Below are 23,078 nucleotides of genomic sequence, written 5' to 3' on the forward strand. Positions count from 1 at the left end.
CAGAACAGAGAAGGTGACCTAATGAAGTTGTTCAAAATAATGAAGAATTTTGAAAGTGTAAATAGGAAGATACTGTTTCCACTGGCAGGTGGGTTGGTATCCAGAGGGCACAGATTTAAGGTAATTAGCAAATGAACCAGTGTGGGGATGAGAAGGAAGTTTTTCATGCATTGAATTGTTATGATAAGAATGCACTGCCTGAGGTGTGGTGGGAATGGATTCAATAGTTTCATTCAAAAGGGAATTGGATATAGTGTGGATAAGGTTAAAAATGCAGGATATAGGGAAAAAGCAGAGGAGTGGAACTAAATGAATAGCTCAAAGATCCAGTATAAGCAGTGGCGGAGGGAGGGGGGTTGCTGTGGAATGGTCTTCTCTGTTCTGGGTGAATTTATAAACAACCCAGAACCACACTGAGCTCTACTTGTCTACCTAAAGAATATTAATGATGCCCCCTGACATAGGCTCAGCATGGACGGAGTGTTGGTTCCCTGGTACTGGGCACTCATGCTAAGAGACTGAGCTCAGGATGAACTGGGGCAACTTCTGTGCTCAGTAAATCTACACACAGCCGCCGAAACCCCAACTGGATCTTGGTTTATCACGGGTGCCCCATGCTGAGCCGAGAGACAGCATAACCGACACTCGGTGCATGCTGAACCCAGTGGCAGGGTACTGGCTCTCAGTACTTACTGAGCCCAGTCTCAGCCTCAGCACTGAGTGCCTGGTGTCCGGTGTGTGGAGGGGCGGCTCCCTCTGGCGGCGGTGTTATCCCGGGAAGGCTGGGCTCCGCTCCTCTCTGAACACAGGTTACTTTCACAGCCCCACCCACCGGCCTTTGCACATCACTTACCACAACCTGGGCACTCCTCCACTCACCGGCATCATTCTCATTTCTCCTATTACACCTTCTCCCCCATTCCCCAATTCCCTGGGGGAAGCGGTGTCACTAAGGTGCCTTTGGAGGAGCTGATCAACTTATCTGTGTTTTGAGCTGGGAGGAAGAGACTGCCTGATCCAGGGGATTAGAAACTGCAGAAAGCTCTCCCTCCCCCACCCACCTGGCTTTCTGATCCTAGTGAAGGGGAAATAGAAGGAACAAGACTCCGGGGGTGATCCGGGAGTGGGCAGAGCCAAGTAACTGGAGTAAGAGAAGGTGGCGATAGTAATTTTGCAAAGCCTTAAGCGGGTAAGTTTAAATGTCCCACTTTGCTACACTTGGCAGGCCTGAGCTGGGGATTTGAGAGGTTTAAAGCCCCTTACTGTTTGTGTGTTGCTCCCTCCCTCCCTCAGCTGCTAATCCACCAGCGGAATACTGTGTCATTTTGTGCGTGGTTTTGCCCATCGGGGTAACTCGATCCCTTTTATTTAAACTCTGTGTCGAGCTACTCTCCCATCAGGAATCGAGCTACTCTCCCATCATATCTTCCACATAGGAGTTTCAACCCCTTCTGCCAGGGAAACCGGGTCAATTACCGGCAATGTGCATGTGAGCAAGTTTACACTTTTTAACTGGAAGAGCCTAGTTTAAGGTAATGTACCTGCTCCCGGCGACACCTGTCTTTTCCAGTTCTCTGTTGTTTTATTGGTTAATTATGTTTGGTTTTCTTGCCCAGAGGAAAGGACAGTCATGATAGAATGTGTTTGCAAACGGAAGAGAGGGGAATTGACAGAATATTGCAATGAGGTTAGATTTTCACAGCATTTCACTTGGTTGTCTTGACAGTCGTTCATTGCCTTTAAGATCCTTCAGATAACCAGCTCGGTTACACTGAATACAACTTTGTTTTTACTTGGGATGGGAACACAACACTTGGAAATAGAACATAACTTGATGTCGATCGGTCTGAAACAGGTCATTCCTTTTAACTAAAGCTTTTTTTCCCGGTTTGGCTGGAATGTAAAAGACTTTGGTTTATGTGGAATAAACTTAGGTCTTCACTACTCCCTTGTTAAGTCACACCCAGGACTGAAGGAACAACATGCCAAGGGGACATGTTCTTGAAACATATGAGTGCACTATTTCCTGGGGTAGGCAGGTTGAATCGAGAATTATCATGTGACGTGTCCCTTGGAACTGAGCTGGAACGGTTGTTAAGGAGATGTGTTTTGGGACGTTACATCACTATTGTTAACTCTTTTAGTGCTGTGACAGAACCCAGAGTAAGCAGATTAGACTGCGCTTTAAAATACATCGTTAGAATGTATTTTTTTAAAGTTATTTTAACATTCATTTGAAAGTCTGGAAAATTGTTTTAATGGAATGAGTAGAAGTGTGTATTTTGAAAACTTTCCATGGTTGAAATAATTACGTTTTTTGTGGTAAAGCTGTTTTAGTGCAATTGTCCTTTGATTGCAATGTTTTATTTTATATTGGTAATGTCCATTATTCCCAGGGCAGTGAGTGCACGTGGCATTGTGTGATAACGAGAGCATGATGGGATATTGATGAGTTTGATCCCTAATCTACTGGTTAAAAATTCTGCATCCATGTAATAAAACCAGATATAGATTTACTCCGTCACTGTAGGCAGTAACATTGGAAAAAATGAGTCTTGAAAGCTGCTTGCGAATGATTCTGGAAAGTTCATGTGGAGAGGTGCACTCTGTTCGAGGTGTACGGCTGTGCTTTTCCGCTGCAACAGCATTTAGTGGTCTTTGTTTTCACTGCCATAGTTTTAGAGGGTTTGGTAGCCAAGAGCACATACTCTTGTGGTGCTCAAGCTACGTATCAGCTTCTCCTGATATTACAGCTAATGTTTGTCAGTAGGACAGCAAAGATCAACTTTGCAAAATACTCTTCAGATGCCTTGAGTAAATACATGATTGTTGTAGGGAATCCTTTATCCAATTTATTGATCTCTGTTCATGGTAGGAGCACAGGATGAATTAGAAATAATAATTAGAAACAATTTCTAGCAAGTAAACTGTGGCTATGTTTCAAGTTTGTGTTTTGAATTTGGGATTGTATGGTGTGACTAACAACTTTCTAAGTGGTTCTGACTTGTCCAACTTCTAATGAGCTTAACACTGGTGAGATGTTTTTGAACATCTACCTTCACTAGATCCATATGAGAAGCTAGTATTAGAAATCTTTAAACAGCTCATTCAGGAAGGGGAAACTTTCCATGTCCATCAGGTTGAAGTTTAACAGCTGTTTAACTTAGTAATATGTCCCTTCCTGTACCAGAGTAGCATGGCAGCTCAGGCCCCTGGCTATTAATGCACAACAGTGCTTTGGGAATATGTTTCTTGTTCATCTGTTTTGGAGGAGGAACACAGACTGGCAGGACCAATGGTTGTAATGGAGATATTTTACTTTTTGCTCATTGCTGTTTCTTGTTAATTATAGCCAGTTACAGTTCAAGCCGCTGGTAATGGTGTGAGGCTTCTGTTTTCCCTGTGAAACATTACTCTTATACAGAAGGTAAAATATTACGGATTGAAATCTGAAATCTAAACAGAAATTGTTGGAAATACTCAGCAGGTCAGGCAACATTTGTAGAGAGAAACTGTTAATGTTTCAGTTATGTGATCTTTTTGTCAGAATTGGAAAATGTTACAGACATAACCAGTTTTAAGCAAACATCGTGGCAGGGAAAGGCCAGGGAGGGGAGAAAAGAAGAAAAGGAAGGTCATTGATAGGATAGAAGGCAGGAGAGATCAACCTGACACAAGTGACAATAAGTGCAAGTCAAAAGGGGATGGCATTGGAACAAATAGCCAATGGGCATGAGGAGGAAACTCTCCACTGGTCGGAGTCATACCTAACAAAAGCAGATGGTTGTGGTTGGCCTCTGACAATCACCTGAACCTCAAGGCCGCATCCTAGGCCCAACCATCTTCAGCAGCTTCATCATTGCCTCCATCATTAAGTCAGAAATGGGGATGTTCACTGATGATTGCACGGCATTCAGTTCCATTCACAATTCCTCCAGTAATGATGCACGCCTGGGACAACATTTTGGCTTGGGCTGATAAGTGCCAGGTAACATTTATAACACAAGTGCCAGGCAATGGCTATCTCCAACAAGAGAGAATCTACCTACACACCCTTGACATTCAACAGCATTGCCATTGTTAAATTCTCTATTATCAACATCCAGGGGATCACCATTAACCAGATATTTAACTGGGTGAGCCACAAAAATTGCTGTTGCTGCAAGAGCAAATCAGCGGCCGGAAATTCTGTGCCACATAACTCTCCTCCTGATTACCCAGAGCATGCTCACCATGTACAAGGCACAAGTCAGGAATATGATGGAACACTTGCCTGGATGATTGCAGCTCAAGAACACTCAAGAAGCTCGACACCACCCAGGACAAAGCAGTCTGCTTGATCAATACCTCCCCAACCACCACTTTAAATATTCAGTCCCTGCACCACCAGTGCACTGTGGCAGCAGTGTGTATCATGTACAAGATGCACAGAAGAAACTTGCCAAGGCTTCTTCAACAGCGCCTTCCAAACCCATATGACCTCTACCACCTAGAAGAACAAGGGCAGTAGAGGCATGGGAACACCAGCACTTGCAAGTTACCATCCTGACTTCGAACTATATTGCTGTCCCATTACTATTATTGGCTTAAAATAGTGGAACTCCCTCCTTAACAGCATTGTGGGTGTACCTACACCACAGGGACCTTGGTTCACCATCATCTCCTCAATGACAATTAGGAATGTGCAATAAATGCTGGCTTTGCCAAATCAAATCTTAGTCTATCCCCAAATCCTGTGGCAATTTCTCTTCCATTGAGCATCTCATTTTGATGCTCCTCTCTTTTCCTCATTTAAAACCTTTGTTCTCCGCCTGCCTAAATCCCACAAAAATGTTGACATCTTCACTGCTTTCCTTCCTCATCCTCTGCCCCAAGTGATGTGATCCCCTCCTCAGAGATTGTGAGCTCCAGGCGAGACTATTCCATCATAGCTGGCCTCCCATTTTCTGACCTCCGTAAACTTTGCTGCCTGTGCTCTGTCTCTCATCAAGTCATGTTCAACTGTCACCGTTGTGCTCACTGACCTACATCCTTGTTTTTAAACCCTTTTAATGACCTCACTCCTCCCTATCTCTGTAATCTTCTTCAGCCCCATAACCTTCTGAGATGTCTGTGTTCCTCCGATTCTGGCCTCCTTGAGCATCCCCAATTTTAACTACCCCACCAGTTGCCAAGACCCTAAGGGCTGGAATTCCCTTCCTCAATCTTTCTGTCTCTCTACCTCTTTTTCTTCCTTTAGGGTATTCCTTAAAGCCTACCTCTTTGACTAAGCATTTTGTCATCTCCTTCTGTGGCCTGGTGTCAAATTTTGTTTGACACTCCTGTGAAACACCTTGGCATGTTTAACTGCTTTAAAGGTGCTATATAAATACACGTTGTTTCATCTTCTCTTTCTCTCCTTGCCGTGTCTCCTCTGATCTGCATCTGTGATTTTTCCAATGCCCTCTGCCGCTTTGAGTTTCCAGCTTTCTGGCCCTAACCATCTCCTTTTTACCATGGACCTCTGATCCTCTTACACCACCAGTCCCCACCACGATGGCATAGAGGTCCTTCACTTCTTCCTTGAATGGAGACTCAACCATTCCCCCTCTTTCACAAGCCTCCTTCTGCTGGCTGAACTTACTCACATTGAACTACTACTTCTTTGACTCTCCTTGTTTCCTCTAAAATATGTTGCTGTAACTTGTATCACATTGGGAACCGATATGGGTCTGAGCTATGCCTGCCCTTTTGTATGATAACATGGAGCACTTTTATTCCAGTCCTCAGGTCCTCTCATTTTCTGGTGCATTGATGACACTATCAGTGCCATTTCCTGCTCTTATCTGAACTGGAAAATTTCATCAACCTTGCTTCCTACCTCCACCCCTGCTGCCTGACTCTTCAGTGGCCTTCCTTGACTTCTCTATCTCGACTTCCAGGGATAGTTTGTCAACCAATATATTTTCTAAGCCCACCAGCTTCCACGGCTACCTTGATTACACTTTCTCCCATCCCATTTCCTGTTAAGGATTCTCTCCCATCTCCATCGCATCTATTCTGTCGATGTACCTTCTGATATGTCTTCCTTTATCATCAGTCGAGAATTTCCCTCCAAGGTCATTGGTACCTTCAAATGTGCCCTTCCCATTTCCTGGACTCCTGTTCCCACCCTTCAGCTCGGTCCCAGGTGCAATAGGGTTCCTCTTGTCCTCACCTTCTATTCTACCAGCCTCCATATTCTTCCATCATTTTTGTCACCTCCTGCATAATACTTCCAGCAAACACATCTTCCCTTTGCCTTTCAGCATTTTGAAGGGACCGAGTCTGCTGTAACACTCTCTGTTGTGCTGTATCATCACCACCAATACCCCCTCACTTCCCTATGGCACGCAAGCGCAGGAGATGTAACACCTCCCCTTTTACCTCCTCCTATGTCACCATCCAGGGCCCTAGATACCTCAGGTGAAACTGCGATTTGCTTGTATTTCTTTAAATTTAGTGTACTGTGATCACTCCTGTATACCAGGGAGACCAAACACAGATTGATCACTTTGCTGAGCACCTCTGAGTCCGTAAGCATGACCCCAACCTTCCATTCCTCGTCATTTTAATTCTCTGCCCCACTCCCACTTGAGCTTTCTGCCATTAGCCTCCTACATTGTTCCATTGAAGCTCAAAAGAAGCTTGAGGAATAGCACCGTTTTTCTATAGGAAATTTTACAGGTTTCGGACTCAATGTTTTGTCAGACAGCGGGTGATGGTAATGATTCTGCTGTTGTCACTTCAACTCCTCTGGACCTCTACTTGTTACTTTATTATTCCCTTTTGCCTTGCACCCCCATCATCCCTTTTATCATTTAAATCGCTCCTGCCTTCCACTCAATCATAAAAAGTGCCTTTTGTTCTTCCCTCTTCTCTCCCCACTTTCCTTTTCTGTCTTTGATTTAAACCTATTGCATCTCGAACACTTTCCAGTTCTGACAAAAAAGTTACAGACCTGAAACATTAACTGTGTTTCTCTCGATACAGTTGCTGCCTGACCAACTGAGCATTTCCAGAATTTTCTGTTTATATTATTAATTTGATTGGTCAGTAGTGACTAAAGGAAGCAGCTAGTAACTTTATTCATTACATTTTCAAAGAATTGTCTCTATCAACATGGTCTTCACACATTGTGCCATTTCTTGCACAAACATTAAATGAGAAAAGAATCTCTTTCTTCTACATATTAGGAAGGCCTGTTTTTAAATCCTTGAATTGCATGCCACACTTGATAGAACTCAACAACAAATGGCATTTATAAAGTGCCTTCGATGTAGTAAAATGTCCCAAGGCACTTCACAGGGGAGGTGGCAGCACATTCAAGAACTGGGGGCGGGAAAGGAGGTTGGAGATGGCTTGATAGGTGACAAGGACAGAAGGTCAAAGGTGGGTTTTTTGAGGAAGGGGATGATGCCAGATGTATAAGAGAGGGTAACATTACCTGAAGAGAAGGAAAATATCATTTAACATGGGGGTCAGGAAGGGTAGTTGAGTGGTCATGAACTTAGTAGGAATAGGGTTGAGGGAGCAGGAGGTGGGTCTTGTTTTAAGGAATTCTAGAACTTGGGTCAAGCCAACTATCCACTTGTGGAAAACAAACTGTGCCTCGGCCTCTCAGTTTGAATCCTTGCATCGCTGTTGTTGAAATATATATTTTCCAGATGATGGATCTCCTGTGGTGTTCCTCACAGACTGAGATGCTGTCCATTGTCTCTATCTGCTTGGGTCCAGATGTTCTGTGATGGGAGTCAATTAGAGGCTTGTGTCAAGGTTACAGTGAAGGCGAAGGGGCTAGATTAAGGTTTGGATGTGAAGATGCTGGAGCTGGACGTTCAAGAGGCAGGCTGAGTTACAAAAGAAAGAAAGTTAAATTAAAAGTTAGTTTATCCCAGCACGAGTGCAGGGGAGGAGATAGGTGCTGCTGTGGAGTAGGGTTTAAAGCAACAACTATTATCCAAGAGCTGTCCTATCAATCTGACTCTAGGTGGGAAATATTTTGGTGGCTGAGTGTTTGAGATTTGTTTTTGCTGTAGTGTAAGTGGAAATATTTTTGTCTAGAAATGTATTTGGGAATAAAATTGAAACTTGGCTAAAGGTTTTGCATAATATGCTAACCAATTAAAAGGGAAGAACACAGAAACTTCACCAATGGTGGGGGGTAGAAAAGAAAATTAACACACAATAAATAGTCACAACATAGCTAATGCTTTTTAATTCACATGTGGGCATCACTGGTTAGGCCAGCATTTATTGCCCATCCCTAATTGCCCTTGAGAAGATGGTGGTGAGCTACCTTCTTGAACTGCTCCAGTCCATATGGTGTAGGTACACCTACAGTCCTGTTGGGGAGGAAGTTCCAGGATTTTGACCCAGTGACACAGAAGGAGCAATGATACCTTTCCAAGCTGGGATGGGGGATAGTGAGGGGCTTGGAGGGGAACTTCCACAAGGAATACTATTTAAAAGAAGTCCTATGTCTTCAATTTGTATTACAGCCCACATGTTCACCAGGCCCTGGCCAAGGGTACAAACAGGTACCCTGTTCGGGTGATGCCTCTTCTGAGTCAGCTGCTCATAAATATCCAGGAGCAGTCCAGGTGGTATAGTGATGATGCAGGGGCCTGGAGTAATAACCCAGGGAACATGAATTCAAATCCCACCATGGCAGTTTAACAATTTGAATTCAGGCTTCATTTTAAAAATATCTGGAAATAAAAAGGGAGAATTTCTCCTATGGTGGGCAGGCTAGGTGGGAATGGGCGTGGAGCTGTTCGCCACCCACGATTGGCTGCATGCCACGATTTTATGTGGGCAGGCCAATTAAGGGCCACCCAATGTAATGCACTACCTGTGCGGGTAGGGAGAGTCAGGGCCTGCGCTCTTTCATGCATGCGCACAAAAAAGTACAGCAATCTCCCTGAGGCACGGAGATGTGTTTAAATGTATTTAAACGTCCCCTCATGTGACAGTGTCACATGAGCTGGGACATGTTTGTGAAGTTTGAAAAATTTATTTAATTATTTTATAAAACCTTCAGGAAACCTCATCCCGCCCGTGGATGATGTTTCCTGAAAAACGCGAAGGCCGCTTGGGCTCTTCGCCTGCCCATCAACCTTAAGGTTGGATGGCAGCGTTTTTAACAAGTTTAATTACTTTCTTAATGGCCTTAATAGGCCATTGACAGTTTGGCGAGTGCGCAGCCACCTCCAGCGTGTGCCTGCTGAACGAAATATCGGAATGACATGCAATGACGTTGTGACGCACACCCGATGTCATCACGCATCATTTTACCCGTCGGCGTGTTGGGCCCACCCCCACACACCAACAGCAATATTCTGCCCCTGCAAAAGTGACAATGAAGCTGTTTGATTGTCATAAAACCTTAACTGGATCACTTGTGTCCATTTTTTTACACCTGCTATCCTGGGATAGATTAGGCCCTTTGTGTTGTCCTTACCCTTTCTGTTTTATAAGTAACTCCCAATTATATCAAAAACTATTAAAAAGAAAGCCCTCTACAACCTTCTTAGAGCAACAAGGCATGGGCAATAAATAGGGGCCTTGCGACACCCATATCCTTAAAATGAATATTTAGAAAAGGGGACGGTTGCCACCCCCGAGTAATGTTTTGCAGCATCCAATGTGCTGTGCCCCAGAGTCGTGGTTCACCAGTTTGATTACACTTCACCTAGTTCCAAGTAACAGTAGTGGTGCTTCATCTTAGCCATGTGCTTACTGTGGAAAGGAAGAAAAGTTTCCCTCAGCCACTAGCTGCTGATGCCTTTATGTGAGTTTGAGAGCAGCTTCGACTGAGTCTTCAAAACAAGTTGCTTGACTACCTTCTTGGCTGTATTTGGTGTGTGACTCAGAAAAGAAAACACTGGTCTCAGCATAGGAAACAAAAGCAATTCAGTTTTCCTCCTTGCTTTTCAGTGACAATCAGCCATTTGTTATAAGCAAAATTTCTTGGTCACACAGTCACAAAGTTATTTGCATAAATAAGGCCTCGCTTTGCATTAAATTTTACTTCTGCTACCCAACAGTCTGCACTGACTCATTTTAGTGTTAAAAGAAAAATACTGCTGGAAATCTGAAATAAAAGCAGGAAAAACTGGAAAAACTCAGCAGGCCTGGCAGCATCTGTGAAGAGAGAAACAGAGTTAACGTTGCGAGTCTGTATTACTCTTCAGAGCTTCATTTTAGCATTGTTCCTTTTCACACTTCGCAAAACATTTTGTTCCTATGACATGCCCAAGATGTTCGTCTTTTTCTTTGACCAGATAAACGTATACAACCGCAATGCAGGGACAAATTGGGCCATATTTACACATTTTAATTAAGCTACAATTAAACTTCTGTTGGAAACCATGCATCCCAGAATAATATCAGTTAATAACCCAACCCTTAGAACATTGGTTTTTTTGTGTGCTTTGATGATGGTGTGGCTAAAATGCAGGATCAGAATGATAACACTGTGCCTTGTAATACTCACCATAGGTTTCTAGGCAACATGGAATGCAAGTATGATGAGATCACCATGCAGTTCCCTCTTTACCTGCCTGAGAATTATAAATTTAATTTTTGTGACTGTCACTAGTGCTCAGAGCAGGTCACGCTGGAGTCCAGGCACTTTGTTATAAGAGCTATTAGTTCTGTTTTGTTTTGAATGCTCGTTCTCTCTCCCTCTATCATGCACACATTAACATACTCACTCTCTCTCGCTCTCTCATGCATGGTGCCTGTACCTCAGTCAAAGAGTAATGTACCACCTAGGTGGGTGGGCAATGAGGCTTCATAAACAGCTGGATTAGACTGCAAATCAGAAATAATAACCTAAATGTTTTGTGCTTGATCTGGGACTGACAGCCCAGCCTCTTCAAGCAAATGTAGGATGATCCCAGACTAACTGTGCAACAATTTAGCAGTTCCGATGAAAGGTCATGTTAACATTGTTTCTTTCTCCACGGAGTTGCCTGACCTGCTGAGTATTTCCTGGTTTTATTTCCAATTTCCAGCGTCCACAGTGTTTTGCTTTTGTATTACTATAAAAGATGGTGGGTTGTCTGAGCTCTGACGTGTTCAGAAACACAATTAAGTAAAATGTGTCTTTGGGTCACACATAATCATGAATTCTACGCAGCAAGCAAGAGAATACAGTGTCTATCTTATTAACAGAACTACATGATATAACTCCTGACTGAACAGACGTTAATGAGGAAAAGTTCCTTGAGAGACACTGAGAAGTAATGGTTCTATTTTCTTTACTGTATGACATTGTTCTAATTCTAAAAGCATCTCCCGGTTGTTGGCAAAATAGATGGTTCTTCCCTTAAAATGTCACTGCCGCAACAGAAAGTTCAGTTGTCAGCATCCAGGGACTTGAACTAAAAATCACCTGCCTGTCTGCTTTTTTAACATGGTGCAAAGAGAAGTGAAATCTTTCCTTTGCTGTCCATGGAATTTCTCAGTATGATAGTTCCATAAATACTCGTTGTTTGTGTTGTCTTTAACTTGCTTTTTCAATGGAAATAAATGTTGTGCTCATTGAGATATTAAATTAAAATTAGGTAGAAATATTTCTTCCCAAAGATCAAACCTTCTGTTAAATTCAGGTTGAGTGGGGTGGGGTTGGGGTGGGGGTGGGGTGGTGGAGGGGTCCAGACATCTGGTAGGCTCACGTTTCTTTGTTAAAACACACCATTTTAGGTAAAAGATATGCACCTCAGCTTTCTGAATGTGAGTAGCTAAGTGATACAGGCTAGAGGCCATTTGGCCCTTTGAGTCTGTTCTGCCATTCAGTGAGATCATGGCTGATCTGTGATCTTGCTCCATATACCCATGTTTGTTCCTTATTCCTTAATATCTTTGGTTAACATTGGGTCTAGGAAAATGGGCGAGTATATTCACAATCAAAAAGCAGAGAAGGAGAGTGAGATAGACAAGGTGGCTCATAGAGGAAAGCAGGGACCTGATGGACCAAATTCCTGTAGTCTCTAAGTAGTTTCTCTCTCCTCTTGGTGGCTTTAATGAGATAAACTACCCATATATGTGAAGGTCTATATCCACATGCTGAAATATTTGATGTGTTACCCAACCCTAAGCAGCAGTATTATGGGCTGTGAAAATGACATAACCACACAGGAAGAATTTTCATTCATTAGAGTGCACTAATGCTTTGTGAAATTGAAGCTATAATGTAATTTCCATTGTTATCATTCACTTGCTACCCAGCACAAACAATTGTTAGATATGATTTGCCTTTTGTAAACTTATGTCAATTTAATATTTTTATTGTTAAATGTGCTTGATTTTTAAAAAAATTCATCCTTGGGATGTGGGCATCATTAGTAAAGCCAGCATTTCCTGCCCATCCCTATTTGCCCTTCCAGAAGTTCAAGTGAGCCACCGTCTCTTGAACTGCCGTAGTCCATGTGATGCAAGTACACCAGCAGTGCTGTTTGGGATGGAGTTCCAGGATTTTGACCCAGCAACTGTGAAGGATCGGTGATATATTTCATCAGGTCAGGATGGTGTGTGGCTCAGATGGGTACCTGCAGGTGCTGATGTTCCCATGTTTCTGTTGTCCTTGCTTCTAGGTAGTAGAGATTGCAGGTTTGGAAAGTGTTGTTGAAGGACCCTTGGTGAATTTCTGCAGTGCCACTGTGTGCCAGTGGTGGCAGGAGTGAATGTTCAAACTGGTAGATAGAGTGCTGATCATTTGGGATACTTTGTCTTGGGTGATGTTGAAATTCTTGGAATGTGCGCATACAGGCAAGTGGAGTGTATTCCATCACAATCCTGATTTATGTGTCCTATACATGGTGGACAGGCTTTGCAGCATCAGGAAGTGAGTTACTCACCACAGGACTCCCATTTTCTGATCTGCTCTTGTAGCCACAGTATTCATATGTCTGGTCCAGTTCAGTTTCTGGTCAATGGTAACCCCCAGGTTGTTGATAGTGGGGGATTCAGTGATGGTGATGCCATTGACATCAAGGAGAGATGGTTGGATTCTCTCATTAGAGATGGTCATTGCCTAGACATTTGCCACTTAAAGTCCAATCCCGGATGTTGTACAGGTCTTGTTGCACTTGGGTAGGGACTGTTTCAGTATCTGAGGAGCTGTGAATGGTGCTGAACATTGTGCAAACCTCAGTGAACAGTCCCACTTCTGACTTATGATGGAAGGAAGGTCATTGATGAAGCAGCTGAAGATGGTTGGGCCGAGGAAACTACCCTGAGGAACTCCTGGGGCTGAGAAGATTGGCTTCCAATTCCCCACGTTCCTTTGGGCTAAGTATGACTTCAACCAGTGAAGCGTTTCTGCCCCCAGCCCACCCCATCCCCCTCCCCTCCCCAATTCTCACTGGCTTTAACTTTGCCCAGGACTCCTTGATGCCACACTCTATCAAATGCTGCCTTGATGTCAATGGCAGTCACTCTCACCTCACTTCTGGAAATTGGCTCTTTTTTTCATGTTTAGATTAAGGCTGCAATGAAGTCTGGAGCTGAGTGGTCCTGGTGAAACCCAATTTTTTTTATTGGCTCCCATATACTCCAATACTGCATCCAAAATTTTTTGTCATGTCCACCGAGCTAATTTAATGAATTATTGCTCTGACATTTAAGGCATGGATTAACATTTTAGTTTTTTGTTCTCATCTATGTGGCCCATGGGGCATACCACAGCACTCCATTTGGGATCCTAAATTCTCAATGAATATGAATTTTGTTATTTGATCCTGATGTTTTATGCCAATATTAGCATTTGTTATTGGTGGAAAACTGAAGTTGTTTGCAGTATTATTTAAATCAGAATTGCAGCCACAAACATATTTCATTTACCTGACTGGACAGGTCAGATCCCAGGGTGGAACCTGGCTTGATGGATCCTGACTTTTATTTTTTTGTTTAGAAACATGGAGCGCGGTTACTGAACACATTCACAGGAGTCTGCTGGTGAACTTTTAACAAAGGAATAATTTATTAAACAAGAAAGAATGAACTATATTACACTACTCCTTCACCCACAACTATACATTTACAGATATATACAGATTCATAAGAATAACACAAGTTACAAACACTATCTCAAACTCTAATGTTCACAGTATGTATATCATCCATGTACTAATAGGCGAACTGTGGTCAGACACACCACATTCCAAAACCAAATGACAAATGTCACCAAAGCAACTTCTATGGATCTGTCATCAACTTCCCAGACGCTAATCACCATGAGCCAATCGTCTTATGGAAACTCTATCTTTCACATGAGGGTTTCCAATCTCCACATTCGAAGAGCTCGCTTTGGAATCTTCTCCCAAATGATGCTTTCTGTCAGATGCCTTGAACAAGGATCCACCTCCCTCCGTGTTCCTCTCCCCTGGATTGCCATATGCATTCAAGCTTTGCCTTCCATGCACTTGTCAGAGACTCAACTGTGCCAAAAGAATACCACTGCTTCACAGGCCAATAGAAACGATCACCAACCTTTGGCTGCCTCCTCGGATCTTCTGGCTTCTCGCAAGCCTGCTTTGCCTTAATTCTGTTCCCCACAGCTTTCTCTCTGATTCAGAGCCTTTTCCTCCACTCCTCACTTTAACTTCACTGAACATGACTGGCTTCTAATTCTTGCTCTTGTTCCTTGACTTCACTGTTTTCCTGGGATTTTCTTCTGTCCCTCTCCCAGGTTTCTGGGACTTTCTGCTTTTCTTCTGGGAAATTTGCTCTCTGCAGCTCCCACTTATGTGTCTAGCTTCTTCTGTGCCTCACTGTGTAATGGTATTTTTCTCCTGAGTCATCTGATTTTCTTTCCCTCTTTCACTTTTGTTTTAATATCTTTTGCACAGGTGCATGTACGCAGGGCCATTTACCGGTTTGAAGATGGGAATCTCGACCAACTGTGCATGTGTAGCCATTCTCCGACCTGCACACGCAGAACCTGAAATCGTCAAAAGTGAACGAACCGCGCAAGTGTGGCCATTCCAGGGGCAGTGCATGCGTAGAAACTGCTCCGGGGGCCCAACCTTCGCTTTTAAAAGGCTACTTTTTTTCTTCTGCATTTCTTGGCTCGGTAACATTTTGTAGATAAATATTTCATTTATTTAATCTGATCTTGGTTTATGTGGGGTGGAGAGATCATAAATGGGGAGAATGTACCACATTCAGGTACACTAGGTTACATTCTGAAATGTTCTGGATGCAATTTTTAGGACTCTATCTGAATTGTGATAGGTCCAAACTCCTAGCAGAGTGGATCAATAGGGTTGTGGATAAGACTTTAAACAGCTAAAGCAGGAGGAGGGAGCTGATGCAATGGGCATAACTCTAAAGCTGATAGATATAGGAGATGAGACTAAAAGTAAGGGACAGGGGTAACATAGATGGTTAGGGAACAGATGCAGTTATAGCACTTTGATTATTCTTTAACAGCTATTTTATATTTAAGAGCAACAAATTATATTGATTTTGGAGTAATGTACACTACATCCAAAATGGAACTGGAGGCAATCATTCATAGCAAGGAACTGGTTGTGATAGGGATAATTGAAGCATTGCTGCATAAAGAAGATGACCGCCAGTTAAATATTGCTGGTTAAAACACATTTAGAAAGGATAAGGATAGAAGGGGTCAGCAAGGTAGCTGTACTAACTAAAGATAACATGATGACAGTAGAAAAAGGGACCTTACTAACATTTAAGATGGAAACAAAATACAATTGGATTGAGATAATGGATAAAGGGATCATTCACACTAATAAGGATATTCTACAGATCACCTGATAATAGATGGATTATGACAGAAGGAATATGTAAGCAAGTTTTGAAATGAGTAAAATAAGGGAAAATGAACCAAAGCAGACAAGAGAAACAAGCATATTGGAACACCTAGGCAATAGTGATCACACAATAATAAGGTTGTGGTAATGATTGAGATAGGCCAAAACAACAGATTGGGGAAACATTATTTTGAGGTGATGAGAATGTGACTAGGGAAAATAAACTGTAAAGAAATATTGACAAAGACATGGAGCAGCAATGTAAAATATTTTAAATGGTGATCAATAGAGTTCAGGATAAATGCATTCTGCCAAAAAAATCCATGGAAAAAAAATGAAAGACTTGCATTTATATCACACTTCTTTCACTGTCAAGGTGGTCGAGTGAAGTACTTTTAAAGTGTAAGTCACTGTTGTAATTTAGGAAATATGACAACTAATTTGCATTCAGGAAACTCGCACCAACAACAATGTGATATTATGAGGGCTAAATATTGACCAGGACACTCAGGATAAGTCCCCTGCTCTTCTTCAAAATAATGCCACAGAACCATAGAAAAGCAATGGTGCAGAGAGAGGCCATTCAGCCCATCATGTCTGAGATGGCCAAAAAGAAAAAAGGAAACTAGATGCTCATTTTAACCCCACTTCCCAGCACCTGGTCCATAGCCTTGCAGGTTACAACACTTCAGATGCAGATCCAGATACCTTTTTAAATGAGTTGAACGTTTCAGCCTTATTCACCAACTTAAGTAGTGAATTCCAGGTGCCCACCCTCTGGGTGAAAAAGTTTTTCCTCATGACCCCTCTAATCCTTCTACCAATCACCTTAAATCTATGCCCCCTGTTAATTGACCTCTCAGCTTGGGGAAACAGGTCTTTCCTGTCTATCTAGGCCCTTCATAATTTTGTACACCTCAATTAGGTCACACCTTAGCCTCCTGTGTTCTAAGGAAAACAATCCTAGCCTATCCAATCTCTCCTCATAGCTGCAATTTTCAAGCCCTAGCAACATTCTTGCAAATCTCCTCTGCACTCGCTCCAGAGCAATTATGTCCTTCCTATAATGTGGTGACCAGAACTGGACACAAAATTCCAGCTGTGTCCTTACCAGTGTTTTATACAGTTCCATCATTACATCCCTGCTTTTATGTTCAATACCTCGCCCATTAAAGGAAAGCATTCCATATGTTTTTTTGACCACCTGTCCACCTGTCCTACCACCTTCAAGGACTTGTGGATATGCACTCCAAGGTCTCTCACTTCCTCAACCCCTCTCAATAACTTCCTATATTGTGTGTTCCCTTGCTTTGTTTGCCCTCCTCAAATGCATTACCCCACACTTTTCTGGATTGAATTGCATTTGCCGCTTCTCCGCCCACTCAACCAAACCATTGATAGAATTCTGGAGTCGACAGCGATCCTCTTCACTATCAACTGCATGGCCAATTTTTGTCATCTGCAAATTTCCCAATCATGCCTCCCACATTTAATACATTAATATATATAACAAACAGCAAGAGCTCCAACACTGAGCCATGTGGCACACTGTTGGAAACTATTCTTCATTTGCAAAAACATCCATCGACCATTACCCTTTGTTTCCTGTCATTGAGCTAATTTTTGATCCAACCTGCCACCTTCCCCTGTCATGGGATCTTTAATATCCTCCCGAACAGGTTTAATGTCTCAGTTGAATAATGGCACCTCTGACCATGCAAATCTCCCTCAGTACTCACTGGAGTGTCAGGCTATATTTCTGTTCTTAAGCCGTGGAGTGGGAACCTTGTGATTGTGCTACCAACTGACCCATGGCTGACACATATAGATGAATAAAGAAATGTCAGTAATGAAACACCATAGACATGAAGAAATAAGGGCAAAATTGACATAGATAAAGGTATACACTAAGTACATGGGCAACAACGGAGAGGATGATAATAGGGAATACAAGGTTATGAAAAGTAAAAAAAATGGCAAAGATGAATTAAAACATTAAAATATCAAGGAATACAAAATGAAATAATGAAGTATTCTGAAGACACATAATAAGAAAAGGAAAGTCAGGATAGGTATGAGGACATTAAGGGATACATAGCACATTGTCACAGGCAATGACAGTGAAATGGCAGAAATATTGAATAATTACTTTGCTTTAGTCTCCCTAGTAAATACTAAGAGAATGGGCATGTCATTAGAAGAAGAGAACAAAAAAGATATCAAAACATTTAAGATAGAAAGGAGAGAGATAATAGATAAACTAATCAAAAACTTGAGGCTAAATGTTATGAGGATTGTATCCATGAGTACTAACATGAGCAAGGGAAGGGATAGCAGAGGTAAAGCTATTTGTATACAGACGCGTTGACTTAAATGTCAGTGGTAGGAAAGATAATGGATTCTTTATTCAAAGATGTAATAGTGTCACGTCTCCCTGGGGGATAGTGCGATGTAACTTCAAGTCCACTGTCTCCCGAGCTGCGAGAAATGTGAAAAGTTTGATCACACCACCAGATTGCCCCAATTCTACTAACTGTTTAATTTAGGTTAACAGAATACAAGCACCAGGTTTGTAAACTTAATAAATAAGTAACTGCTTATTGAACAAACTGTCTTTAATTAGTGGCAAAAGAAAGAAACATGAACTGCTAATTTCTAACACTATAACTTAAACTCTACCCCCTTCTTCAATCCCTATATATACACACACACACACACACACACACACACACACACAAGATACACAAAACATGGATTTTAAGGGTGTGATAAAACAGTTCAATAGCACCAATTCTTGAGTACAGGATTCAATGTGTTGATTTTGATCAATGTCTTCCAGATTCCTTTCAGTTCTTGTACGTGACACAAGGTGGTCTTCCAACAATTTCAGTATTTAATTCACTGATTGAGAACTTGCTTTTCAATGTCTCTAACAGTGGTTTTCCCCTTTTCCTTTCTCCAGGGGTTTCCTCAGAGAGACAGCAAGTCATAGAGATATGAAGAAAGATTTTAGAGGTTTTCTCTTTGCAGGCTAGGAGCTTTCTGCTGCTGTGGAATTACTGGAATCTTCCACACATAGGAGAAAGAGGTTCTAGGTCTTGTTCCTTTCACGCTAGGAGCTATTCAGCTCTGCTCTCACACAAAACTTGGTCACCTGGTAAGGTGCCAATTAAACCTCTGTTGTCAGGCAGCTCCCTTGGTATAGGACTCCTTTCTGGCACCATCCTGTCTTTCATGTGTGTGCAACATTTTATATATCTCTCATCCTCATCCAGTGGACATGTCCTTTAAACTGCAGCCATTGTAATTCTAATCCACAATCTAAGAGAAAATAAAAAGATACGTTCTTTACAATTACAATAGAAAAATATCCAAAAATACAATAAAAGAATAGTCCATACAGATTCCAAAAGGGAACATCAAGCTTAACCAACGTTATTGACTTATTTTAAAGATGAACATAAAGGCTGGGATTTTCCAGCCCCACTGTGATGGGACCGAGTGCTGGGGATTTGGAGGGCCAGCCAAAAGCCCATTCAACTTTGGCAGAACCGGAAGATCCTGGCAGCTGGTGGGGCCTGAAAATCCTGGCCAAAGGGTAGTTTAGAGTAATGTGGTAATGTGAATTTTCTTGGATTTTAGAAGGCCTTTGATTGGAAAAGTAGAATAATATGCTCCTAACTAATGTCAGAACGTGTGGAGTCCAGGAGCAAATAGGGAATGTCAAGCTGGCTATAAAACAGAAAACAGGCAAGAGGTTAAAGATATTTGCTCAGACTAATGGAAGATGGGAAGTAGTGTTCCACATGTTCTAGGACCAATTTGATTCCAAATGCTCTGACATTAGTCATGAGCCTACTATGTGTTACCTTATGAAAGGTCTTTAAAAATCCAGATTTATTACATCTACTTTACCCTGCCTACTCTTCTGTTATTTCTTCATATAATTTGATAAGATTGGGCAAGTATGAGGTTTGCTTTTGAAATTTTGCTGACTACTCTTTGTTTCTTTATGATATTCTTGGTTTCTTGATATTCTCTGTTATATCTTTGAGTGAAGATTCCACTGTCTTTTCTACCATCGATGGTGAGCTAACTGGTTTATAGGTCCCTGAACTTGCTCTATCTCTTTTTTTTAATGAGTAATAACAGATTAGTTGTGATAAATAGCACAACTGCATTTCAGGGGAAGCTAGTTAAGTACCTGAGGGTATTGGAGGATATGCTGATGGGGTTAGATGATGTATAGTGGGAGAAAGCTTGCGCAAAACCTAAACATCAGCATAGACCACTTGGGCTGAATGGCCTCTTCCTGTGCTTTAAGTTCTGTGTAACTTTGGAAAATGAATATTAAGATGTTAATTCGTTGACTAAGTATTGACACTGGGATACAACTGCTGGAGAGTGAAGCTGGGAACCTGTGCTGTATTCCTGATACGATATTGGGTGGTGTATTTACTTATTTTGGCAGTTTCCTTTTCATTGTTGAATTATTTTATAATTGTCAGGTTGCATCTTGTTCAGAACTATCCCAATAGTTCAGTCAGTAAGCAGTCGCAATCCATCCTCTTTGTTCAAGTAGCCAACCAATCACAAGTGAATGGTCACGGGTTGGTAGTACCAAAATGGCCACCAATACCCTGAGAATTGTACCCCAGTTTTAGTCATCACCTTCAAGACGAGAGAAAAAACTATTTTTTTTAATGTTCAGTCAATTCCTAGAATGCAGGAGGTGGTATTGCTTTGTTGTTTCTAATGTCCTATGCCTTGCAAAGTTAAGGTGGGCTTTATTCCATGCTCAGCACTTTTGATGAAAGTGTCATCCAACAGCATGGAAGATAAATTTTTCCACAAGGAGATGGGGAAAATACCAAGCAATGCAGGACTATCAAGAAAGTGGTTTGAGCAGTATTATGAGTGCTGTGTGAAAGATAATTCATTTTCATTGACATGGGGGTTGGGATAGGTATGTGGGGCATGGGGAGAGGGAAATAAATTTAGTAAATAGGGCAAATGTCACATAGTTTTGACGTTTGTGTTTGAAAATACACAGAACATGCAATTAAATGCCCCCTTATCACATTGTCAAATTATCTCACACAATGCAAAACTGCCTGGAGTGCAATGGTTATTGTTACATGAAGGCTATTGTTACATGATAGTCTGGACTGAAATCTAGGTTCATGTCATGTTCCTGAACCTAAACATATGTCAGTTCTACATTGTTGAAAGATAAAGCAACTCCTGCAAATGATGAGGCAACGTGAGTATGCATTGTTACAAACCCCATTGAGGTGGTGTATATTCTGTGCTGTTTCAAAACTTGAATGTGATTTTCTCCCTTTCATTTTTTTCCATTCATTGAATTCCTGATCTCAGCCAGGCTGTTAGGAAAGAGGATTGAGAAAGCGAATCAGTCTTGCTGTTCTTATGGTCTCCTAGCAGTTGACTCAAGGAAAGTGTTGACAGAAGTTAGAGAACAACTCATTGCCATCTGCCTCAAAGTGAAATGGGTAGTTAGCACTAATGAAGCAGAAACAACAAGATTAGAAAAAAGCTTGAAAGGAATAAATAACTATACTTGTGAGTTGACTTGCCATGTGTGTACACGTGTGTGTGTTTGTGTTATGGATAGGGTGAGAGAACATCACTGAAATCCCTGTTCCCTTCCCTATGGTCTGCAATGAGTTAGCTTTTGAAAGAAAGATGTGTGTGTTTCTTAACCCCAGAGTGTGTGGACAATTTAAATAACCAGCAGCAAGCTTTGCATGGGTTTAAGTAGAAGATTGTTTGTTCGTGCACTCACCCTGAAATCTAACACTACAGCACTCACTCATACATTCACATACACAAACACACTAAAGGAAGGTACAGTTGAAGAGAATAGTGTACATTTACAAGTTATAAACAAAAGGAATCATTCTATTGTCCTATTGTGGAAAACATACATTACAGGCCTGATGGAAAAGACATCTTCATTGCTGATGAGGAGTTTAGGTAAGTTCAACAACTGGAGTCATTTTTCAAAGTAGCTTTCAGGATTCTCTCAGAAAGATGGACTTTCTGTAGGTCACAATGTTAGTTGCTTGAGGTCTTGTTACCAGTGTTAGTGGACCCAAAAAGGAACAGGTTTGGAGACCTTATGATGCCTCTGGTTCTTAAGGCCCTTTCTGCTGTTGCTGTGTCTTTCTGCAAACTTCTTTTAAAGATTATAAGGGAAACCAACATGGCCACCCTACCATGTGGCTCCTCACAGTTCCCTTTTCCAAATATTGTTGTTGGTTTAGGTTGATTAGTCACAACATTTTTTATTGTTTGAAGAATTCATCCTGACAGAGGTTGAGACAATCACTGTGATAAAAGCAAAAAACTGCGGATGCTGGAAATCCAAAACAAAAACAAAAATACCTGGAAAGACTCAGCAAGTCTGGCAGCATCTCTCTTCTATTTCACCTCTCTTCTCTTTTTACTTAGTTCTGTTGAAGGGTCATTTGGACTTGAAATGTTAACTGTATTCCTCTCTGCAGATGCTGCCAGACTTGCTGAGTTTTTCTAGGTATTTTTGATTTTGTTTTGAGACAATCACTGTCTTTGTTTCAGAAAGACCCATTCAACTCATGAATGTCTTTTCAGTGGTCTCAGGTAATTGACACCTCTTAGTCTGGAATGTATCCTATTGTCCTAGTGAGACAGGGTAGCATATTGAATTCACAGAAAAGATCATCTTTTTGCACCATATATTGTTCATTTTAAAGACAAGTCAATTTCAAAAGATTCCACACTGAGTAAAGTTCATATTTTAAAATTTATGAATGTGGCCTGCCTTTATTGGGCATGACAGTGTGTGTATGTAATATCTGTAGCATGTGTGTAAAAAAAATGTATATGTATAGATGTATGCGTGTGTTATTAAAGGTAGTAACAAGTTTAATGCTGTCTTTTTTCACTACTGTACACACTGAATAACCAAGTGAGATATTGTCATAGTGATCTTCCATATTGTGATCAATAAAGATCAACGCAGACATAAGCCATTGTAAAATATTTGCAAAATATATTTCAGAATAAAAAAAAGGCTTTGTGCCAATAAAAGACTTTTCATACAAACTCAAAAGAAAAAGGTTCTATCTATTTGAGTTTCTTCTCTTAAGTGTTACATTTACCAGGCAAAAAGATGAATGAACTACCTCAGTTGTAAAATAACTGGAAAGAAATTTTACTTCACATCACATTTTTAAACACAATGCAGTGAAGAACATCCTTTGCTTTTTG

The 23,078-nt window shown here is 41.5% G+C and overlaps 1 protein-coding gene across 6 annotated transcripts in view; it reads left to right on the forward strand.

Moving 5' to 3' along the window:
• The first annotated feature begins 821 nt into the window (after positions 1 to 821).
• The window catches only part of fhip1aa (FHF complex subunit HOOK interacting protein 1Aa), a 176,888-nt gene continuing 154,631 nt past the window's right edge, over positions 822 to 23,078 (forward strand). For 2 of the 6 annotated variants that reach the window (XM_041201875.1, XM_041201856.1), the window contains exon 1: positions 873 to 1,189. The gene's annotated coding sequence lies outside the window, so the exon portion shown is untranslated. Of the gene's footprint in view, positions 1,190 to 1,385; positions 1,533 to 23,078 lie in introns of those variants that run through there. The other 4 variants (XM_041201884.1, XM_041201891.1, XM_041201850.1 and 1 more) reach the window with 3 other exon arrangements.

Source organism: Carcharodon carcharias, chromosome 1 (genome assembly GCF_017639515.1).
Source record: "Carcharodon carcharias isolate sCarCar2 chromosome 1, sCarCar2.pri, whole genome shotgun sequence".
In the NCBI taxonomy this organism is placed as follows: Eukaryota; Metazoa; Chordata; class Chondrichthyes; order Lamniformes; family Lamnidae; genus Carcharodon; species Carcharodon carcharias.